The 23,801-nt window shown below is 45.2% G+C and overlaps 1 protein-coding gene across 1 annotated transcript in view; it reads right to left on the reverse strand.

Annotated features, from left to right (window-relative positions):
- Positions 1-23,801, reverse strand: part of tshr (thyroid stimulating hormone receptor) — a 114,070-nt gene that overhangs the window by 33,422 nt on the left and 56,847 nt on the right. The gene's annotated exons all lie outside the window — the stretch shown is intronic.

Genomic DNA, 23,801 nt, shown 5'->3' on the forward strand with positions numbered 1-23,801 from the left:
ACTTAAATCTTTATACACTTTTTTTCCATTAGAGCAGCATGCAGACATAAAATAAAAAAGCCTATATTTATCCAGTAAATTATATGAGTGTGCTTATGAATTTCCCAATGAAGTGTCAGTCCAAGTATGAATACCTAGAAATTTTTGGAGTTCCTTGTTGATCTTAGGGACTGACCATTCAATAACAGTGCTGACTCTTGACTCATCCATAAACTCCCCTTCTTTGCTGATGGCTTGATGATGCTGATGATGGCTGATCAACAAAGGTACAACCCCGATTCTAAAAAAAGTTGGGACACTGCATAAAATGTAAACAACAGAATGCAATGATTTGCAAATCCTTTTCACATAGCGGTGAACCTTGCCCCATCCTTGCTTGAGAATGAACAAGCCATTCCAATTATGAATTAACCTGTTTACCTGTAGAATGTTCCAAAATAGGTGTTTTTTGAGCATTCCACAATTTCCCAGTTTTTTGTTGCCCCGTCCCAACATTTTTTTTTTGAAACGTGTCGCAGGCATCAAATTCAGAATGACTGCATATTTACAAAAAAACAATAAAATTTATCAGTTTGAACATCAAATATATTGTCATTGTATTGCATTCAATTGGATATAGGTCTAAAAGGATTTGTAAATCATTGCATTCTGTTTTTATGTATGTTTTACACAGCATCTCAACTTTTTTGGAATCGGGGTTGTACTCTGGGGTACAGTTGTAGTCAGAAGTTTACATACAGTGACATGAATGTCATCTTGAATATGAATATCATGGCAATATTTGGGCTTTCAATGATTTCTCTGAACTGTTCTTTTTCTGTGGCAGAATGATTGTACAGCATACATCTTTTTTTTAAAGCTAGAATTTGGTGCACAATTTTCTTTGGGTTTTCTGAAATCTACACAGGGTCAAAAGTATACATATAGGGTCAGAAATTTACATACACTCACTTAGCTTATTAATTCAGAGGTGCTGAAACTTCCAAAATGTCTCTTATCTTGCCACAGCCTCTTAACTTCCTGTTAGTGAATTTTGATTGACTACAGCCGGTATCTTCTCTGTGCCTTCATAAAAAGGGTTTGATTACAGCACTCATTGGATTGACCAACACACAGTAAAATGGGAAAGTCCAAGAAGCTCAGTGCAGATCTGAGAAAGAGGATTGCAGATGTACACAATTCAGGAATGTCTCTTAGAGCCATTTTTAAACAACTGCAGATCCCAAGATCAGTTCAAACAATTTTAAGTAAGTTACTGGGAGGTGTAGTCACTTTGCCAAGTCACTTTGCTTTGAGAAAACCCAAACTGTCACTCTCCACCAAAAGGAAATTAGTTCAGATGGTCAGGAACAACCCAGGAACCACCATGGCACAGCCCTGCAATGAACTGGAAGCTGGTGGATCACTGTTTACAGTTCAGTGAGTTTTATATCACCATGGACTAAGAGGCTGCTATCTAAGAAATAACCCCCTGCTCCAAAATTGACACCTTCAAGCTTAACTAAAGTTTGCAACTGACCACACGGACAAAGAAAAAGCCTTCTGGAGGAAAGCTGAATGGTTGCATGAGACAAAGATTGAGTTGTTTGGCCACAATGACCATGATGTACAGAGGAACACTGTACCAGCTGGTGGTGATGGTAGCAGCATCATGCTCTGGGGCTGTTTTACTGCCAGTGGAACCGGTTCATTTTACAAAGTGGATGGAATAATGAAGGAGGATTACCTTAGAATTCTTCAGCATAATATTGGAAACTTGAATATGATTGGGAGTTACAACAGGACAATAAACCCAAACATGCATCAGAGCTGGTTGTGGAGGATAAAGCAGGCTACCATTAAGCTTAAAACAAGCCCTAACTTCAACCCTATTGAAAATATATGGACCGTGCTTATAAGTTGAGTCCATGCCAAGAAAAAACAATTTAATTGAACTCTACCAATTCTACCTGAAGAGTCATGAAATAGCCAACCAGAATTCTGCCAGAAGCTTGTTCATGGTAAACAAAACATGTTTGGTCAATGTGAATCTTGCGAAGAGACATTTTACCCAAATATTAGGTGTGCTGTATGTAAACATTTGACCCTATATGTATACTTTTGACCCTGTGTTGATTTCAGAAAGCCCAAAGAAATGTGTACATCGAATTCTAGTTTTTTTTAAAAAGATGTATGCTGTACAATCATTCTGCCACAGAAAATGTACAGTTCAGAGAAATCATTGAAAGCCCAAATATTGCCATGACATTCATATCCAAGATGATATTCATGTCACTGTATGTAAACTTCTGACCACAACTGTATATGAAACTCCCTTTTTTTTAACCTTTCACAAAGTACTACCTCTCCCAAAAACATGGTTTGATTTGATGTATATGAGCGTCTAGTTACAGGGAGGATATCATCTTTGTAAGCAATTACAAACTTTCCCAAGATGCCCCTTATGACCCATCATTAATGAATGCCAGGAAGTCAGAGGATGTTTACCAGTCATTAAAGTATGACACAATACTTAATATGGCCACAGCATGTGTTAAGGTACTCCACTCATTTCTCTTGTGGACGCAAATGAGAAATATTTCAAAACTCAGCTTTGGTAAATATACTAGTGATTCTGTGTATTCTGTTCAAGGGTTGAGGGGCCAGTGATAGTGGACAGAGATACCTAATTCTTACTTGATTTATTCCCATTGTGCCTTCCCCTTTTTTCTGCACAAGAATCCAGCAGGAGCAGGAGAGGTGAAACTTGCATATCTTTGTAATTCCAATTGAAGCTCTTTGGCCATGATTTTTTTTTTGGTCTATGAATTTCTCTGCAGCTCCCATTTTGAGCAGGGCTGAAACAACAGTAGACATTTGAAGGATACAGAATCACTCTTAAGAGAAATGGTTTAACTCTGAGACACTGTGACTGACTCTTTATGTGAGCGCATGATTAAATGCCCACGTGATGGGTTGAGAAAGCTGAAGCCCTGAGGGGCATGTCAGGCACAGTGTAATGCTGTGTTTGTCTACATGTTAGTAGAAGCAATCTTTGTGCCTTATTAATTCAGATAGACAGGGTCTCTCTCTCTCTCTCTCTCTCTCTCTCTCTTTCGGCAAATGAGGTTTGAGTATAAATCAGTGTCTCCTCTCCTAAAGCAGATTATGAGTCAGGTACTAGTTCAGTGAATGCTTGCTTCTGTACAGTGTACATGTTTTTGATCATTTTTATATGTCCAGTTCCTATTACCACTTCTGGTAAACACCTTGCTTCTCTGTCCAGGAAATCTAAAGTGTATCAAATCAAGTCAAGTCAACTTTATTGTCAAATATGCTATACATGCTCGACATACAGCGCAGATGAAATTTCAGTCCTCTCTGACCCACGGTGCAAACAGGCAATGCAATAAATAAAAATAGAATAACTGAAATAAACAATATAAGCAGTATAAACACTCTAGATAAGAAATAGACATAGACTAAACACTCACAGGTATATACACACACACACACACACACACACACACACACACACACACATATAAATTGGAGCAAAAGGACATAAAATAACAGTCAAGGGCACTTGAGGTATAGCAGGTAAACATGAAATAAGCAGTATAAACAATAAACTAATAGCTGTTAAGGTAAGGTAGTGTGGAATATTGCAAATGGGCAAGGTAAAGTGAAATGTGCAGTCCCTGAGTTCCTGAGTTCAGTGTGAGAATAAATGTTGAGAGTGTGTGTGTGTGTGTGTGTGTTGTGGGGGGAACTGTGAGGGTGACATGATGTTAGATGCTGAAGGGGGGGGGGGGGGGGGGCAGAGGGGTGTACGGGCAGAATCTGTGGAGGGGGCAGAGGGGGGAGGAGGGGCAGAACAGGGAGGGAGTTGAGCCTCCTGACCGCCTGGTGAAAGAAACTGTCCTTGAGCCTGCTGGTTTGACCCGGAGACTCCACAGTCTCCTCCCCGATGGCAACAGGCTGAAGAGGCTGTGAGATGGGTGGGTGGGGTCACCTGCAATCCTGATGGCTTTGCGGGTGAGGTGAGAGTTATAGATATCCATAAGAGAAGGGAGAGAGACACCAATGATCCTCTCAGCTGCTCTCATGATGCGCTGCAGAGTCGTGCAGCAGGACATGGTGCAGGCGCCGTACCACATGGTGATGCAGCTGGTCAGGATGTTCTCGATGGTGGCTCTGTAGAATGTGTGCATGATGGGGGCCAGGGCTCTTACTCTCCTCAGTTTGCGGAGGAAGTACAGACGCTGTTGGGCTTTTTTGGCCAGTGATGCGGTGTTGTTGCTCCAGGACAGGTCTTCAGGGATGTGCACACCCAGAAACTTGGTACTGCTCACCCTCTCCAATGCAGCACCATCGATAGTTAGTGGAGCATGCTGGGTGTGCACTCTCCTGAAGTCCACAATAATCTCCTTCGTCTTCTCCACATTCAGGCGGAGATTGTTGTCCTTGCACCACATGGCCAAGCGGCTCACCTCACTCCTGTAGATTGTCTCATCGCCATTGTTGATGAGACCCACCACAGTTGTGTCATCTGCAAACTTAATGAAGAGGTTAGAGCTGGATGTTGGTGTGCAGTCGTGGGTCAGCAGAGTGAAGAGGAGGGGGCTCAGCACACATCCTTGGGGGGCCCTCGTGTTTAATGTGATGGTGCTGGAGGAGTTGCTGCCGACCCGTACAGCCTGTGGTCTCCCCGTCAGGAAGTCCAGCAGCCAGTTGCACAGGGAGGTGTTGAGTCCCAGCTGGTCCAGTTTATGAATAAGCTGCTGAGGAATGATTGTGTTGAATGCTGAGCTAAAGTCTATGAACAGCATTCTGACATATGAGTCTTTTGTCTCCAGGTGGGTGAGGGCTAAGTGGAGGGCAGTGGAGATGGCATCATCGGTCAAACGGTTGGACTGATATGCAAACTGGAAAAGGTCCAGGGCGGGGGGGGGGGGGGGGGGGGAGGGCAGACTTGATATGCCACATGACTAGCCGCTCGAAGCACTTCATGAGGATGGGAGTGAGTGCGACCGGGCGGTAGTCATTGAAGCAGGACGGAGACAGTTTCTTCAGGACCAGGATGATGGTGGTGGCTTTGAGGCATGTGGGGACAACAGCCTGGCTCAACGAGATGTTGAAGATGTCTGTAAAGGCATCTGTGAGCTCCTCAGCACAGTCTCTCAGGACACGACCAGGAATGTTATCAGGACCCGGGGCTTTCTGTGCATTTGTCATCCTGAGAGCTCTCCTCACACTGTCAAAACACCTGGTCGCCAGGAGGTGGTGGGGTCTTCTGTGCCGTGGTGCTGCTGTCTGCCTCAAAGCGAGCGAAGAAGTCGTTCAACTGATTCAGCAGAGAGGTGGAGTTATCACGGGTCTGCAGCAAGGGCTTGTAGTCTGTGATGGTCTGAATCCCCCGCCACAGGTTCCTGGTGTCTCTGATGTCGTTGAAGTAGTCAGCATTGTTCCTGGAATACTGTCTCTTGGTATGGTCTCAGACAGGGGCTTTGCGCTTCATGAAGTAAAGGCTTGTGTGTTTTTCACTCAGGGTTTTTTTTTTTCAAAGTTGAAGTTTGCTACTGTTGGAGCAGCTGAGAACTGCACAACTTCTACTGTTGGAGCAGCTGAGAACTGCACAACTTCTTCCCAATTTCCTAGACATCATTCTCAAATGTAGCATTACGTAGAAAGTAAAACTAGAAAATTACATACTTCTAATCACAGCTTATATTCACACGCATGTATATTTTAGGGACACTCCACTGCAGTAATGGCAATTTGTTTACTTCCAGCTCTTCCCTGGATTAATTGATAGTCCTTTAACAGGAAACAAGTGAGTGTCACGGTCCCAGGCTCACCTAACACTCTGGACTCCACTTCCCACAATCCCACTCACACACCTGACACTACCACATGCACTCCATCATCCAACCCGGAGCCACTTCCTAGGAGTGGCTCCCCTGAGTTTTAATTGTCATCAGCTGTACCTTTTTGTTCATGTCTGTATTTATACCCCTCTGTTTGTTTTGTTCATTGCACAGTATTGCCTCCACATTTCTGTGAGCATTTATATTTCTAATTGTCTTTCCGTGTATGACCCTTTTTGCCTTCTGGTTTCTTCCCATTTTGCTTGGCCTTTGTGTTTATCTACTCATTTCTCTCACTTCCTGGTTTCTCAATCTTCACCTGTTTCTCGACTCCGATTTGCCTAGCCCTTGTGTTTATCTTGCCTGTGTTTTCCTGATTTCTGGTTCTTGGACTATTGCCTGTTTCATGACCTCGATTTGTCTAGCCCTCACTACTTTGTTGGATTTCCCAGTATTGACCTGGCCTGATTATTGTACATTTTCTTCTCTCACTGTGTCTATTAAAACCTTGAGTTTATTCTTAATCTGCGAGTGTCTGGTTTGTCACCACCGCATTACAGTGAGACAGCTGAAGAAGAGTCCTAGAACTGAGGGAAAGGGTCCTCTGGTGGTTTAGTTTAGAATTGTCTTTGCTGGATTTCATTAAATATATTGTTCCTTTTTTTTGCCAATAGACACATTCTCTGATGCTAGACTTGGACTTGTCATCAGTGATGTATCCTGGTGTTTCAGATCTCACAACATCAGACACTCTCACCTCACTGATCCAGTTGAGGTTCATCAGGCTTCAATTCATTGAATACTAACAGTGTTCCATTGATCAGGTCTTTTGATTCCGAGTCACTTGGAGTCTCCCACTGTGGCCTTTGTACAGTTTTATAGATGGTGTTTCTCCTCCTCTTTCCTGTAGCACAGAGTGCAGCATACAGTATATCTTGCAGAGGGACTGCCCTGCAAAGCTTCTGCACCCCACTTCCACAGGCAAGTACTTCATCTTCCAGCCCTGTTTGAGGCAGGTGGTGCCAAAGCCCTTGCAATTCCCCTTCATCTTGAATGCATCTGTCCTTTGGCCCTCCCACAGCATAGCAAGTTCCAGCATGATGACATTCTTTGCTGTCTTTGATATGAGGATGAGTTCTGATCTCTGTTCTAGCAATGTGCAGGGTGAACTTGAGCTGCCTGCCCAAGTCTACTATCAGCTGCCAATCTGAAGCCATGTTGAGAAGCACTGATGGTGCTTTGGGCATTGTTTTTGGCCTTTTTGCCAGGTTACACACATGTGAAAGGAATTGGAGCAGATGGAGTTGGCATTGCAGATAGTGTCAGCAAGGATTTTGTCGAGCTTCCCCCAGAGCCTTTGTAACTGCAGCTTAAGATGTGCTTGAGTGTCCCCCTTCTGTGCCAAAGAGGGCAATTTGGTGTCTCCACAATGACTTCCCCCAGCAGTACATGTTGGATGGACTGGGGAGGACATCATAGACTGCCTGAACCAGGAACTTGATGCAGTGTGGTTCTGTTCATCATAGGTGACTACCCCTGAGACTGTAGGGTCATGTGACTCCTAGTACTACAGCACCTACATCGCACACAACACTTTGAGCTCCTCTGTGATGGATTTCAAAGTGAGTCTAGTTTTCAGGTGTTTCCATAGAGGGTCAAGCTGCTCAAGGTCTTTGGAAGGCCCAGCCATCTCCTCATTCCTCATATAGCAACTGACTCCCCTTTCCAGGTCTGTGATAATGGAGATTGGGAGTTGATACAGGAGTAGTAGCCAGAGAGTCTTTGGCAGTATCACATTCTGGTACATCTTTGCTTTCAATTTACCTGTTCTGTCCACCTCTTTCAGTCACCCCTCACAGGTGCAGTTAATCATAGCTGTATCTCTGAGGCTGCTCTCAAAGTTCTTTTCACAGACTTCTCTGTGATCATAGGTATTGGTGTTTTTTGAGTTGGAGAACTCATCCATCACTCTGTCCTTCTTCAAAATCTTGATTTAGCAGGCTTTAATTCCATCCTGGAGGTGTCCAACCAATATGCTTATATAGCCCATTTAAGGATCCATCAGGCTCCTGGAAGAGACTCCGTGGTCACTGTGAGGTCATCCATTGAAAGCACAGACAGGTGTTTTGCAGATCATTGATCTAGACTTGGGGCCTCTGTATGCTGGTCCTGCTGGAACATGCTGCTTCTCCAGTGTTTCCTGTAGCAATTTGGAGTTCCATGCACTGCATGGAGGTTCTGAGCATTTTAAATTATTTGTTCACCACTACCTTGCTGGTATGGTATGCTTGCACTGGTCTCTGGCACTGCTGATGGTGTCAGCAATTGTCTTCAGCATGTGACCTACAATAGCAACCTTGACCCAGTGTTTTGGGGTAGCAGCTGAGAATGTGCTCCAGTGTACTTCTGACACATGAAGAACAAGCTAATGAGTCAACCTCCCCAGCTGAAAAGGATGGATATACTTGGTAGGAGATCATAGATGAACTGAATTAGGAACTTCATGTGGTAAGATTTGGTCTGCCACAACTTGGACCAGGAGATCTTTAGATCTAATGCCTGTTCCCATATTGTCCTTGCACACTGTTGACATATCCCCACAATCTGGCTTGCATGCAGCTCTTTAACCCAGGCTCTCACATCTATTTGGACCAGTTGATGCCTGTCCTTGCCCTGGGCTCTGTTGTATAGGGTTGTGGTAAAGCTACCAAGCCCTGCACAGCTGAATGTCACTGTCCCCACCAGAGCTCTGTGAGGGAACCATGACTCAGCCTGGTCCACTGCATTCCTGTACTATCCTTTTGCTCCCTGTTTGCACTTCTATGTCAGTCTGAGAGGCTTCTGTGTAATTCAAATACTGGAACACCTTTCTTGCAATGGAAACCATAAAATCCCCACTCAGACTGCTCATGGAAAGTTTGCTCAGTTTGATGTTACTGTACCAAGTGATGCTGCCCAGACTTCATGGCAAGCCCATCCACCTGTGGAGGTGATGATTAATCCTTCTCTTGAAGCACTCCACACTTGATATGGAGAACTCATAAATCACCAGTGTCCGCAAGATCCTGAAAAGGATGCCATGTTGGTAAATCTGGGCCTTGAATTTTCCTGGAAGCCAACAACCACACCTCCAACTCCTGGTTTGTGGCCTTATTGGATGTAGCATCCTGGTCAATGGTCTTTCCAAGGATATTAAACTTTCTCAGGGACTGATTGTCTCTTGATGTCTTGCAGAGAAAAGTGGAACTGGTCAGTCACCTTCAACCTCTTCACCACCAAGGACCTGGATTTCTCTGGGTTGAAGCTCATCTGAGCCCACATGATGAGTCTCTCTGAGCCATGGAGAACCCATCTGCTCCTCATCATGTGGTTGTTACTGCCAGATCATCCATAAAGTCTTGTATAATGGGCTGCTAGACTCCAGAGGGGTGCTGCATTCCACCTTGGCTGACTTGACTAGCATGTTCAGAGCCAAGGCAAAGAGGGTCACTGAAATAGTACATCCACTGATGATCCCTTTTTCCAGCCAGTGCCATTCTGATGTGACTGCCAGGACTCCTAAAATTATCATGGCAATTGTAGTCTTAAGCCATCATAGCAAAACTGATTGTATCAATTGTAGTCCTAAGTCATCTTCAATGTTTTCTAAGTGCATCTTTAGGCTGTCCATATGGGGCCATCCTCAGCAGGAGCAAGATGATGAGAACTTCAATCAGGTTTAGGACATCAGGATGGATCAGGCAGGTCCAGAGAACAGAAAGGGTCACTGATCTCAAAAGTAGCATGTGTAATTTAACATGGGGGGATGGAGAGAGAAACACAGATTGTTAAATTTGCTCATCATCACCTAACAGTTAAGAACGGTGTACATTGTGTACTATGTGCAAGCAGGGACTCTGATAAGTGGTGGGTTTCCCAAAAGCCTCTTAACACTAAGTGTCTTAACTAGGAGAGAGAGCCTTCATTGTGTTGCTTGCTGTACCCTTTAACAATGATCTTTGTGCTGCGATGCTTTTGGAAAACTCGGGCAAGATTAACTATGACCGCATAAGGGGAAATCCAGAAGATAACACTGACAGGAAGGTGCCTTGGGACATAAAGCAGCCAGCCACTTCACCATCATCAAAGCCAAGTGAACGTGTGTGTGTGTGTGTGTGTGTGTGTGTGTGTGTGTGAGAGAGACAGCATCCAAACATCCCAGTTTACCAAAAACATTATGCCCAAGAACCCACCAGATATGCTCCTTCAGCTAATAAAAAGCTATTAACAAACAGCTTGACTAAACAAGTATATATTTTCAGCCGAGACTGAGTCTATATCTGAGCTCCGAACTCTAATTGGAAGTCTGTTCGATAACTGTGGGGTTTTGTAAGAGAAGGCTCTGCCTCCTGCTGTAGCCTTAACTGTTTGAGGTATCTACAAATAGCCTGTACCTTTTTATCTAAGTCAGCATTTAAAAAGGCATAAAAGACCAGAAGTTCCCTCAGGTGCTGTGGCACAAGATAATTCAGTGTTTTAGAGGTTAATAGTAGTATTTTATAATTAATGTGAAATTTGATTGCAAGCAAATGTAATGTGGATAAGATAGGGGTGATGTGATCATATTTTCTGGTTCTAGTAAAGACTGTCGCAACTACATTTTGGACCTACTAGAACATCCAGACAGGAAGAAATTACAATAATCCAACCTAGAGGTAATAAAGACATGAACTAGTTTTTCTGCATTGTGTAGTGACACTTCTTATCTTAGCAATATTTCTGATATGAAAGAAGGCTAGCCTAATAATGTTATCTGCATGAGCTTCAAATGAAAGGCTGGAGTCAATAATCACACTAAGGTCTTTTTGCCTGATATTTTCAATTTTGCCACTGAAAAAGTTCATGGAGTCATCGCTACTACATATTAAATGTGTGCATGTTTCTGTGGTGATTTTCCACTGCATTCCTAGTTAATTTGACTACAATCTTAAATAAGAATCACTGATTATTTCTGTTATTGTGAGGGTGCAGGCACTCATGGATGTATGTGCAGAGGAGAGCGGGGTGAAAACTGTCAACAAAGCCAAAATGTGAGATAGGAATCAAAGTCAGGAAACTAGCGAGGGTTGGGAGTTCGGCAAATAACATAGAGGAAAGACAAAGAGCATAAACATGAAAAGGAAGAGTAAGAGTCAGAAAATCGAGAGGCAGTCAGAAAATACAAGGCTTGGTATGAACTGGATAGAGCAGAATGATACTTCGCACTTGAGTTGAGTGAGTGAGTGGCTTAAGTAAGGAGAGAGGTAATTAGGAAGATGAGTGACCACGGTAATCAATAGTCTGGGGACAGAGGGTGCTGTGATTCTTGGGGAGTGTAGTTCAAAGTGTCCATATTTGTAGTCTGAATGTTCTCAGCAGGTTTACTGACAGAACCCCCGAGGCGCTCCCTCTGGGAGCTACATTCATTCTAGGGCACCCCCTACCTCTGGGTGCTGGTTTGTCGGGGTATAGAGCATGGAATTCTTGCTTGAGGAGTGGGTCTAGAATGTCATTAGAGGAAACCCAGCTTTGTTCTTTGGGTCCATAACCTTCCCAATCTACCAGGTATTTGACTTGCCCTCTTCTATGTCTAGAATTGAGGATCTTATTTACCTGGTAGATGGGTTCACCCTCTATGTTGACAGCTGGGTGCTCCTGGACCGGTGTGTTTTTGGCAAGAGGGCCCAGGATGGCAGGTTTCAGATTGGAGACGTGGAATGTAGGAGATAACCTGCTGGGGGGGGGGAGTTCTAAATGGTACAAGACCTCGTTGATGTGACACAGGACCTTGAATGGCCCAATATATTGTGGCTTAAGTTTTCTACAGGTGTTGGGATCTCTGAGGTTTCTTGTGGCCACCCAGACTCCATCACCTGGGGAAAAGTTTGGATTGTCTGCTCTACGTTTGTCTGCATATTCTTTATACTTAGTATTGATAGCCCTTTGAACTAATGAAATTTGGTGATGGCGGCGCGTACAGATGCTGCGGCTCTCAGCTCTCTGTCAAGGTGTATTACACTAGTATTGTTTGTATGTGTAGTGTGCTTTAGAACATGGTGTCATGCCACACACGTTTACAGTCACACAGAACTCCTGAACATCAGATTATGATGCCAGATTGCTATGTACTGATCATCACGGAGACCTGGCTACATCAACTGATCCTAGATGCTACAGTACAGCTAGCAGGCCACACTGCTCATCGCTATGACAGAAATGGAGACTCCGGTAAGAGCAGAGGGAGGGACTGTGTGTATATGTTCACAATGACTGGTGTACAAACAGTAAGATCACACACACCCATTGCTCTCCTGACATAGAAGCAATGACAGTCATTTGCAGACCCTTCTATCTGCCCAGAGGTGCTCATTACTGATGTTTATATTCCACCAAATGCTAACATTAGCATAGCTCTCGCCCACCTACATGACATTGTTAATAGACAGCAGCAAGCTCATCCTGAGGGAGTACAAATCATTGCTGGGGATTTTAACCAAGCATGCTTAAAGACTGTCCTTCCCCCAAATTTGTACAGTATGTACATTGCTCCACCAGAGGGATTAACACACTGGACCGTGTCTATTCTAATCTGAAGCATGCTTACAGAGCAGTCCCCCTCCCACATCTGGGTCTGTCTGACCATCTCTCACTGCTCCTCATCCCTGCATACACTCCCCTCAGGAAGAAAACTAAGCCGGTCATAAAGACTGTAAAAACCTGGCTGGAGGGTGCACTCTCCAAGCTGCAGGACTGCTTCACTGTCACAGAATGGAATATCCTTGAACAACAGGACTTCTTCTCCTTCTTCGGCCATCCATCATTTCAGTGACTAGTTGTTAGGTGATGCAGGAATGCATGTGGGCCATGAGACCTGCCTTTGATTGGCATGGCCTCTGGCAATTGGGGCAGATGAAGTCTGAATTAGTTGCAACAGTATGCCGGCTCTCATGAGCCCAGATGTAGTCTCCTCTTCTTTTCTCTTCCACTGCATTCTTTGCCTTCTTGATGGTGCAACGCCATTTTCCTTGGTCAAGGGCCTGCCTTTCCCAGGTGAAGTCATCCACTCCAGCCCTCTTCATGTGTCTTTTGAGGACATCCTTGTATCTCAGTTTCTGACCTCCACATTTCCTCTTGCCAGTACTCAGTTCTCCATACAGGACTGCTCTGGGGAGTTGGTAGTCAGGCATTCGCCATACATGACCAGCCCAGTGCAGTTGAGAGGCAGTAATAAGGGCTTCGACACTGACACTCTCGGCTCTCTTGAGCACTTCCACATCAGGAATCTTGTCCTGACATTTGATGCCAAGAATCTGGCGCATGTATCTCAGCTGTATACTGGTCAGTTTCCGTATGTGGTGTCTGTACAGTATCATGCACTCTGTGGAGTACAGCAATACTGGGAGTACTGCAGTATTGTACACCTTCACTTTTGTGGATCAGCTTATCTCATGGCGAGACCAGAGTCTCTTTTGGAGGGCTCCAAAGGACTTGGTTGCAGCCTGCACCCTATGCTCAACATCCAGATCTGAGGAGTTATTCTTCGTGACTGAGCTGCCTAAGTAAGTGAAGGATTCACAGTTCTTCAAGGATTCACCTTTCACAAGAATGTCACATGGATGTAGCTCATGCGCTAGGGCAAGCTGGACCAAGAGCTCTGTTTTGGACACATTGATCTTCAGCCCAAAGAGGGCTGCCACTGCACTGAATCTGTCCACAATTTCCTGGAGATCACCTTGATCAGTAGCTACCAGTGCAGAGTCATCAGCATAGAGCAACTCACGAATGCAGATTTCTCTTATTTTTGTAGGCGCCTTCAGTCTTCCAAGGTTGAAGAACTTGCCATCTGACCGAGTCCTGATGTACACTCCTTTGTTGAGGTTGATGGACATTGTTGCTTCCAAATATCTCTATATGCAAACAATTCTACACTTCAGATAGAGCAACATGGACACACTGGTGGCTGGTTCACTCACTTCTTCTGGTCATGTTTATTACATGCGCATTCCAACCAGTAGTACAAAATATCAGCGCCACCTGCTGGTAATAATTAATATGGCTCAAACTTTGGCTCATACATAACATCTCCCCACTAAGCTATGTTGTCCATCAACACATGGGTATTTATTTTGTACAATGAAGGTTGCTTTTCTTTTACACAATAAGTTTTTTTTTGTTTTTTTTTTCTTTTTTTACAACACAATACTAAAAATGAAGAATGATCTTAATTCTGTCAAATCAACTTGTATGCTGCAAACAATGTCTCAGAACCAGACAGACAGTCTTGTATTCTTTCAACTAGGCAAAGTGTTCACTCATCACGGTAGCGAACTGGTGGTTTGGTAATCCTCACGGGATAACGTCTCACAGTCTCGGTCACTTGTGTATGTCCAGTCTGCGGTGATTCAGTGGACTACTTTGTTTTTGATGGTTCAATGGTACCAGAGACTCGATCATGATTTTGCTCTTGGTGAGGTGCGCTAGGTGGAAGTGTGGTGGAACTCTCACTCAGTAACACTGGAAGACTGTCACAAGGGTTCACAGCAGTCTGCTGACACTGTGAAGGATCCAGACGCATCAGCATTTGATCCACATGGCGCTTCCATGTGCCTTGTGTTCCCACATTTACTTTGTATGACACAGGTCCAGTCTTTTCCATGACAACACCCTGTGCCCAGTTCTCCTCCCCCTTCCTATAGTCACACACAAGGACTGACTCTCCAACATCAAACTGTCTGTCCTTAGAGCGTAGTTGGCGGCGTTGCTGTCGAGCATCCTGTGACCTTTGCACTGCTTCAGTCACGCTGGGTTTGAGGAAATCCAGCCATGAATGCAGCCTGCATCCAAGGAACAGCATTGCTGGTGTTTCTTTAGTTGTCACATGGGGAGTGTTCCTGTATGTCAACAGAAAAGTATCAAGGTGTTATTGCACCTGTGCTGTGCCTTTCAAGGACTTTAAAGCTTGTTTAAACATTTGCACAAAGCATTCCGCCAAGCCATTGGTGGAAGGATGGTATGGCACGGAGCGAATGTGTTGGACTCCATTGGACTTCAGAAATGCACTGAATTCTTCAGAGCAAAACGGGTCCATTGTCACTCACAAGGATGTGAGGAATGCCATAGCGACTAAACAGTCCTCTGAGCACTTGAATGGTCATAGTAGATGTGGTGCTGTCCATGATATGTACCTCAGGCCACTTTGAATGAGCATCCACAGCGCCCAGGTACATGTGTCCTTCAAATGGACCAGCAAAGTCCACATGTATCCTTTCCCAAGGACTGGAGGGCCACATCCACAGGTGTAGAGGTGCTAGCTCAGGCTCTTTGTGTACCCCCTGACAGGAGTGGCAGGATTTAGCCTGGAGCTCGATTTGAGAATCAATGCCGGGCCACCAAACATAACTGCGTGCCAGGTTCTTCATCCTCATTACACCTGAGTGTGCAGCGTGAAGTTCTTTGAGCACCTGGGGGCACAGTTTGGGCAGCACACTGACTCTCACAACCCACATGAGGCATCTCTATTGTATAGTGAGATCTTACTGGTGCAGCAGGTAGGGCGACAGCTCTTCACCAACATCCTTTGCAGCTGGAAAACGACCAGTTGAGGTCATTTCCAGGACATGTGACAAGATGGGATCAGACATGGTGTTACATCTGATCTCGGTGTTACTAACTGGTAAGGTGTCCAACTGCGAGGTGTAGAATACATCTACTGCGCTCAACTTCTCCTTATGGGTGTGTAAGAGTGGTAGCCTCGACAGTCCATCGGCATTTGCATGTAATGCACCCTTCCGATATTGAATGGTGTAATCGTGTGCAGACAGGAGTAGTGCCCAACGCTGCATTCAGGCTGCAGCCATGGACGGAGTACTTTTCACTGGACTCAGGATGGAGGTCAGCGGGCGATGATCAGTGAGTAGGGTGAACTTGTTACCATAGAGATACTGGTGAAACTTACGTACTCCAAAGACTATCGCCAATGCCTCCCTCTTGATCTGAGCATAGTTCTGCTCTGCTCTGCTGAGCGTGCGTGATGCATAGGCAATGGGTCTTTCTTCGCTGTTAGGCATGACATACGAGAGCACTGCCCCCATGCCATATGGTGAAGCATCGCATGCGAGGTGGAGCAGCAGCTCTGGATTGTAGTGGGTGAGTACTTCCTGTGATACAAGGAGTGCTTTAGCTTTCTGAAACGCTGACTCACAGGTTGAGGTCCACTGCCATTTCTTTTCTTTAATGAGCAGTTCATTGAGTGGTCTCAGAACAGTGGCCAGGTTTGGAATGAAACATCCATAGTAGTTCAGTATTCCTAGAAATGAACATGGCTGACTAACATCACCTGGTGCTTCCACAATGGCACATACCTTCTCTGGTGATTTGTGGAGCCCAGCTGCATCAATGATGTGGCCTAAATATTCCACAGACTCCTGGAAAAACAGGCACTTCTCTTGCTTGAGATGCAGGCCCTGATCTTCTAGCCTGCCCAAGACTGCATCCAGAGTTTTGAGGTGAGACTGCTCATCAGGACCACTGACACGAATGTCGTCCAGGTAGCAATGAGTGTATGGCAGTCCGCAAAGCACTTTGTCCATTGCCCTTTGGAATAAAGTGGGTGATGACGCTACGCCAAATGGTAAGCGGTTGAAACGAAACAGTCCTTTCTGTGTTGTGATAGTCAACAGCTCTTTTGATTATTTTTCCACCTCCATCTGTAGATAAGCATTTGATAAGTCCAACTTACTGAAGCATTGACCTCCTGCTAGAGATGCAAAGAGGTCCTCAATGCGTGGAATTGGGTACTTATCCACACAGAGGGCTGGGTTGAGGGTGACCTTGAAATCTCCACACAGCCTCACTGCGTTATCTTGTTTAATCACTGGCACTACGGGCGTACCCCAATCACTGTGCTCTATGGGCGATATCACTCCCAGTTCTGTCAGATGTTTTAACTCGGCCTCCACTCATGGTCGTAGGGCATAGGGCACATTGCGTGGAGGACAGAATTTTGGAACACTGTTGGGTTTAAGTGTCAATGTGGCTTTAATCCCTTTCATTGTTCCAAGCCCTTTAGAGAAAACAGCTGAGTGTCTCTTAACACAGCCTCCGAGGTGTCTCTCTCTTTTTGCTCAATGGCATACACAGTCTTTAAATCTCTCCAGTTCAATTTAATAGCTCTCAGCCACTCTCTATCAAAAAGTGGTGGTGCATCTATTTTCACAACGTACAAGGGTAACTCAGCACACTGCTTGTTCAACTTTACCTGCACCTTGATGGCCCCTTCAGGTGCGAGAGCTTCTCCTATGTCCTTAGCATGACATCAGTGGGTTGTAAAGGCAGCTGGCTGAGCGTGCTTTTGTACTGTTCCCAAGGACTCAAAGACACAACAGCCCCTGTATCCAATTCCATCTCCATCTTCTTTCCATTTACTATAGGCAACACAGGAATTCGTGAATATTTCCCCTTTTCAGACAATGCATACAGTCCCAAATCAGAGTCAGTATCAGATTTAGTTTCCTCACTTTCACTTTCATTTAATCTTGCACCCACATGACGAATTCTCTTCTTTTTGCTTTTAACACTGTGCTTGATTGCATTACCTTTCTGCTCAGATTTTTCTTCATGTTTCCATCTGTCTTGGTTGCTTTGGCCCTTGCTCGTGCACATCCTTTTCATGTGACCTACCCTCTTGCACTGGTGACATTCACAATCTTTATACCAGCAGTCTTCCTCACTATGGTTTGTCTTCCCACAGCGGTGACACTTGTCCTTTTATGAAAACACCAGGTTTACTTTGAGGAAACTACTTAACTGCTTCACGTCGCGTGCTGCTGTATCTGTGACACAGCATAATCCACTGCTTTCTTTTTTTTTTTTTTTAAAGATATTTTTTTGGGCTTTTTGCACCTTTATTGGATAGGACAGTGTAGAGACAGGAAATGAGCGGGAGAGAGAGAGACGGGAAGGGATCGGGAAATGACCTCAGGCCGGAATCGAACCCGGGTCGCCCGCATTCATGGTATGGCGCCTTAACCACCTGAGCCACGACGCCCCCCAATCCACTGCTTTCTTAAAGGGCTGATGACATGAACATGACTCTATGCAATTTCTTAAATAAACTATACAACATGGCAAACATGTTAGATTTCTGTTATAATTACGTGAAAAGAAGCTGTTGTTACGCAAATATCCAACTTTTAATTGCACAGCGCAAGAAAACCGGGTCCGTGGCTCGCGGCCATGTTGTGACGTCAGCGGAAGAACACGCTGCGGTTCACTGGCTGTTCTACTCTGGTTCTACTCAATGGAAATGGCGCATGAAAACGCCGGTGAACTCTCTAGTGCTAGCTCTTCCTCTTCTGGGAGTCTAGAATTGTGTTGATCTCTTCCGAATAGAATCTATGATAGTCTACCCTCTTTACCCTTTGCCTCTCGTTGCTAGGTGGCAGTTACATGAAAGCCACAAGCTTTCACAAGCAAATACATGACTGATATCACACCGACTTTGATTACATTTATGATTATCATGTAGAATCTATAGTTCTACGTACCTTTATCTTATGTCATTTCACAACACATGTTCTGACAGGAGGACTGTCTTTGGATCCGGCATAGCTACTAGTAGACTCCCTCCGGAATACTGGCAGTGTTGCCAGATTGGGAGGTTTCCCGCACAGTTGGGCGGTTTCAAGTGCATTTTGGTGGGTTTTGAACATATTTTGGGCTGGAAAACTTCAGCAGTATCTGGCTACAGATACTGCTGACATTTTCCAGCCCAAAATATGTTCAAAACCCACCAAAATGCACTTGAAACCGCCCAACTGGGTGGGAAACCTCCCAATCTGGCAACACTGTGTAGGCACTGCTGATGGTAGTAACACACGTTTGTGCTGAACTGAACACCCAAGAGATTCCTTTAAGCTGGGAAGGGTGTCAAAACAATCCAAATCAAAGTGTTCAGAGCACAGGACGGATGTTGGTGAGGGCTCCCACTTGTCACGAGTGCGCCTGACTTGCTTCACCCACTTCGCATGCAGCTCGGGATCTCTGGGAAACTTGAATAAACTTACCGAATCCTTGTGGGTTTTGGAGCTAAAGCCGGCAACACAACGCGAAGGCATAATAACTATATATATAATAATGTATAATAATGTATAATAAAAATACTAATAATGATAAACTGAACACCTGTCGCATCAACAAGAAACTGGTAAGTTAGGAGGAAGGTTCTTTCGCTGACGTCATATAGCTCCTCCTCCTCCTTCGTCTCCTGGGTGCTGCAGCCCCGTCAAATTTGCCCAAATAGCCGCGTTTATCATCATAACTTGTAAAATAGGCACCTTCGTGAATTAATATATGGATCATCGGGAATTACTTTTTATATTATAAAACATCGCCAAAGATGTCAAAAACGTGTCATCAGCACTTTAAATGTGAGATGTTTCTCAGTCAACAGGTGCTTTTGGACAGTTTCACACTTTAATCCACAAACAAATCTGTTTCTTAGTGCATCTTCCAAATATGCACCAAATTCACAATGTTCAGAGTGTTTCTTTAGCACAGCAACATACTGCACAACTGTTTCTCCTTCCCCCTGATTTCACTTGTGGAACCGGAACCTCTCTGCTATCACGAGCGGCTTTGGCGTGAAATGGTCATTCAGGACATCTACAACACCATCAAAATCCACATCCGAAGTAGTGCTAGGAGCAATCAAATTGCAAAGCAGTCCATAAGTCTTAGGTCCCATCACACTGTAAATAATAAGGCTAGCTTCTTTCCTTCCTGAATGTCATTTGCTTTGATGTAATGATCAAAACGTTCACTATACGACATCCATTGCTCACTTACCTCATCAAAAGCATCCATATGTCCTGTTATTCCAGCCATGATGCGTCTGCTTCCGACGACTTGTACTATACCAGAAGACTGACTCATCCCTTCTTAGCAGCCAACTTGTTAGCACATTAGCTATCCAATGTCCAGTGCAGCATGGTCGTACTTTTCAGTTAAAAAAAAACCTTCCCCAGCACAGTCTGCCACTTGCAGATGATGTGAAAAGTCTTCAGAACTACACAACTCGTCGCCAATTTATGTTGCTTCCAAATATCTCTATATGCAAACAATTCTACACTTCAGATAGAGCAACATGGACACACTTGTGGCTGGTTCACTCACTTCTTCTGGTCATGTTTATTACATGCGCATTCCAACCAGTAGTACAGAACATCAGTGCCACCTGCTGGTAACAATTAATACGGCGCAAACTTTGGCTCATACATGACAGACATGGTTTCGAACACTGCCACAAGGTACAAGGTGAAGAGTGGGGGCAAGGACACACCCTTGCTTAACACCATGGTTAATTGAAAAAGCCTCACTTGTACCTCCTCAAATGGTGACCTGTCCTGCCATGCCATCATGGAACATGCTGATGTTCACAAGTCTCTCAGGACAACCGTACAGATTCAACACTTTCGAGAGAGTCTGTCAGTCCACTGTATCAAAGGCCTTTGAGAAATCAATGAAGACTACATATAGGAGCTGACATTGTTCAATGGCCATCTCCTGCAACTGTCTTAGGGTAAAGATCATGTCAGTAGTTGATCTTCCAGCTCGAAACCCACATTGACACTCTGGCAACACATCATCTGAAATGGACTTGATGTGATTCAACACAATCTTTGCCAGAATTTTGCCAGCAATGGATAAGAGGGATATTCCACGATGGTTCCCACATTCACTCCTCTCTCCCTTCTTCTTGTAGATTGTAACAGTGAGGGCATCTTTGAAATCTTGTGGAAGGGCCATCTCCTCCAGGCATGCTTTGCTCTCAGGCTTGGACCACCGTGTTTTAGTACTTCAGCAGCAATGCCATCCTGGCCAGGTGCCTTGCCATTCCTTGTGCTCCGCATGGCTTTCTCAAGCTCATCCATTGTGATGGGTTCACAGAGTTCGTCCCTTGTTGGCCTTCTATTCAGCCATTGACAGGCATTTGGATCTGCTGTCCCTTCCTGGTTAAGCAGCTTTTGGAAGTGTTCTTTCCATCCCCCTTGGATTTCATCCAGATTTGTATGGAGTTTGGTGCCATCAGCACTTTTAATTGGAGCCACAACATTGCTCTTTGGTCCATACATGCTTCTCAGGGCTTTGAAAAGCCCTTGAGAGTCATTTCTCTCCGCCATTTCTTGCAGCTCCTCTGCCTTCCTACACCACCAATCATCTTTCATAGCTCTTATCTCATGCTGCACTTTAACCTTAATCTCCTTCAGGGCTGTTCTGCTCCTTTCGGTGCCTTCTTTTAGGTGCAGGTTGAGCAGTTTCCGTTTCTTCTCCAGGAACCAGTCAGGTGAATTTCTCTCTGGCTTGCCTACCACCTCAGAAGCAGCGGTGTACATGGTGTCTTTCAACCTTTGCCATTTTCCTTCAATATCTTGTGGGGCAGGGGATTCCTCTTCCAGGGCTGATGTTATTGCTGAGGATAACTTCGTCTGGACCTCTTCTTTTCTGAGCTTTTGCACATTGAGTTTCTTGGCAGTGGTGCTGCTTGGTGTTTTCCTTCTTGGTAGTGACAGCTTCAGCCTGAGATGAGAGTGAACCATATAATGGTCTGTTGAGCACTCAGCTCCCCGCATCGCTTTGGTGGACAGAACTTCTGACAGGTTGCTCTTTCAAGTAACGCCATAGTCAAGTAGATACAGGTGCTGAGACCTGGGGTGCCTCCAAGTGAAGTAGTTCTTCTCAGGTTGTCTGAAGAATGTGTTTGTAACACATATCTGACACTCAGTGCAGAAGTTCACCATCAATTCACCATTTGAATTCATCTTCCCTTTTCTGAACTTTTTGATTGTGCCTTCATATCGTCCATAGTTTTTGCCCACTCTAGCATTGAAATCCCCAAGAATCACAAGCTTGTCCTCTTGAGGAACGATGTCAGCAACTCCAGCTAAGTCTTGATAGAAAGCCTCTTTCTCCTCATCGGAATACGTCATGGTTGGTGCATAGACATTGATCAAGGTCAGGTGTCGGTCATTGTCAAGTGGAGCACACAGACTCATGATCCTCTCTGAATGGCCAGTGGGAAGTGATGTCAGTTTCCCAACTATGTGGTTGGAGACCGCAAAAGCGACTCCAGCATCTCTCCTGCCATCAGACTTGCCAATCCAAAAGAAAGTGTACTCATTCTCTTTGATTTGGTCTTATGCCTCCAGTCTTGTTTCTTGAAGTGCAGCAAAGTCGATCTTGTAGCGTTCAAGTTCCTTGGCAATCATTGCAGTCTGTCTCTCAGGCCTTGTCTCACCGTCAAGCATAGTGCGAACATTCCATGTTGCAATCATCAGTTTCACCTTCTTCTTTCTACCGCTGTGATGAAGACCTGCTGGCCGCAGTGAACCAGCCAGGTTGATCCCAGGCAAGCTTTGTTTACCCCACCTTTTCTAGGGGCTTCCCTTCACTTGGGCAGGCAGTGCTCTCCCTGAAAAGGGCTGCTGCCTGGACACTCATATTGCTGCCTCAGTCAGCTGTTGCCTAGGGTGTTTTCAGCAAGACTGCAACCATCTGATATGAGCTGCCAGTGTGTAGGATTCCTGCTAGCAGCTTCCAGCCCCTCAAGCCTGCTGCTGTCATATTCGTCCCATCACCACTGATCTTTCCTCCACCTCTCCTAACATGCCTTGCACAGTGGTTAAGATAGATGGCATCATGCTCCCACCAGTCTCTCTCTGTGGACAAGTGGTGCACAAGTGTGCAACAGACTTGTCAGACAAAGAGGGTGCCCCGCAGTGGCTGCTCACTAGGCGATTGATGCTATCTGTTGACCAGTTCTGGACCAGTTCCTCCGCATACCACGCCATTGTCCCACCTTGTCTCAAGTCAGCTACTATAATCCCCATCCCCAAAAACTCAACCACCAGCAATCTCAGTGACTATAGACCCATTGCCATGACACCAGTAGTCGCTAAATGCTTTGAGAGACTGTCAAATCACATTAAAGACTGCCTCCCTCCTGCCTTTGATCCATATCAATTCACATATAGAGCAAACTGATCTACTGATGATGCCATTTCCACAGCCCTCCACACTCCTCTGAGCCACCTGGAACAGCCGGGGACCACCGTAAGGATGCTCTTCATCGATTACAGCTCAGCTTTTAATACCATCATCCCTGACATCCTTGTGGACAAGCTGGCTGCCCTGGACTTTTCCCCAGCCACTTGTGCCTGAATCAAAGACTTTCTTACAAACTGCCCACAGACTGTCAAGATTGGTGCTCACAGCTCTTCCACCCTCATGCTTAGCTCTGGCTCTCCACAAGGCTGTGTGCTGAGCCCTCTCCTGTATGCCATCTACACCCATGACTGTACTCCCACCCACCCCATCAACACAATAATTAAATTTGCGGATGACACCACCTTGGTGGGGCTCATAATTGGAGGGGAAGAGTCGGCCTACAGGGACAAGGTGCAGCAGCTGGCAGAGTGGTGTGCCAAAAACAACCTGGCTCTCAACACCAAGAAAATAAAGGAAGTGGTCATAGACTTCAGGAGGCACAAAGCTGACCCCGCTCCCCTCTACATCAGTGGAGACTGAGTAGAGAGGTTCCGCACCTTTAAATTCCTGGGGACTCATATCTCTGAGGACCTCTCCTGGTCAGCTAACACAACAGCCATGGTGAGGAAGGCCCAACAGTGAATCCACTTCCTGAGAGTCCTCAGAAGGAATAGACTGGAGGAGAGACTGTTGGTGACTCTTCTCCACCATCAAGAGTGTGCTGGCTTTCTCCATCACGGTGTGGTATGCTGGCTGCACAGTGGCTGACAAAAAAGCTGCAGAGGGTGATAATTGTCTTTTCAGCTGACCTTGGCTGTCCTCTGCCCTCCCTGGATGACATTGCTAGCTCTTGATGCCTCTCCAGAACTAGGAAGATCATTCGCGACCACC

Source organism: Neoarius graeffei, chromosome 2, assembly GCF_027579695.1.
Source record: "Neoarius graeffei isolate fNeoGra1 chromosome 2, fNeoGra1.pri, whole genome shotgun sequence".
Lineage (NCBI taxonomy): Eukaryota > Metazoa > Chordata > Actinopteri > Siluriformes > Ariidae > Neoarius > Neoarius graeffei.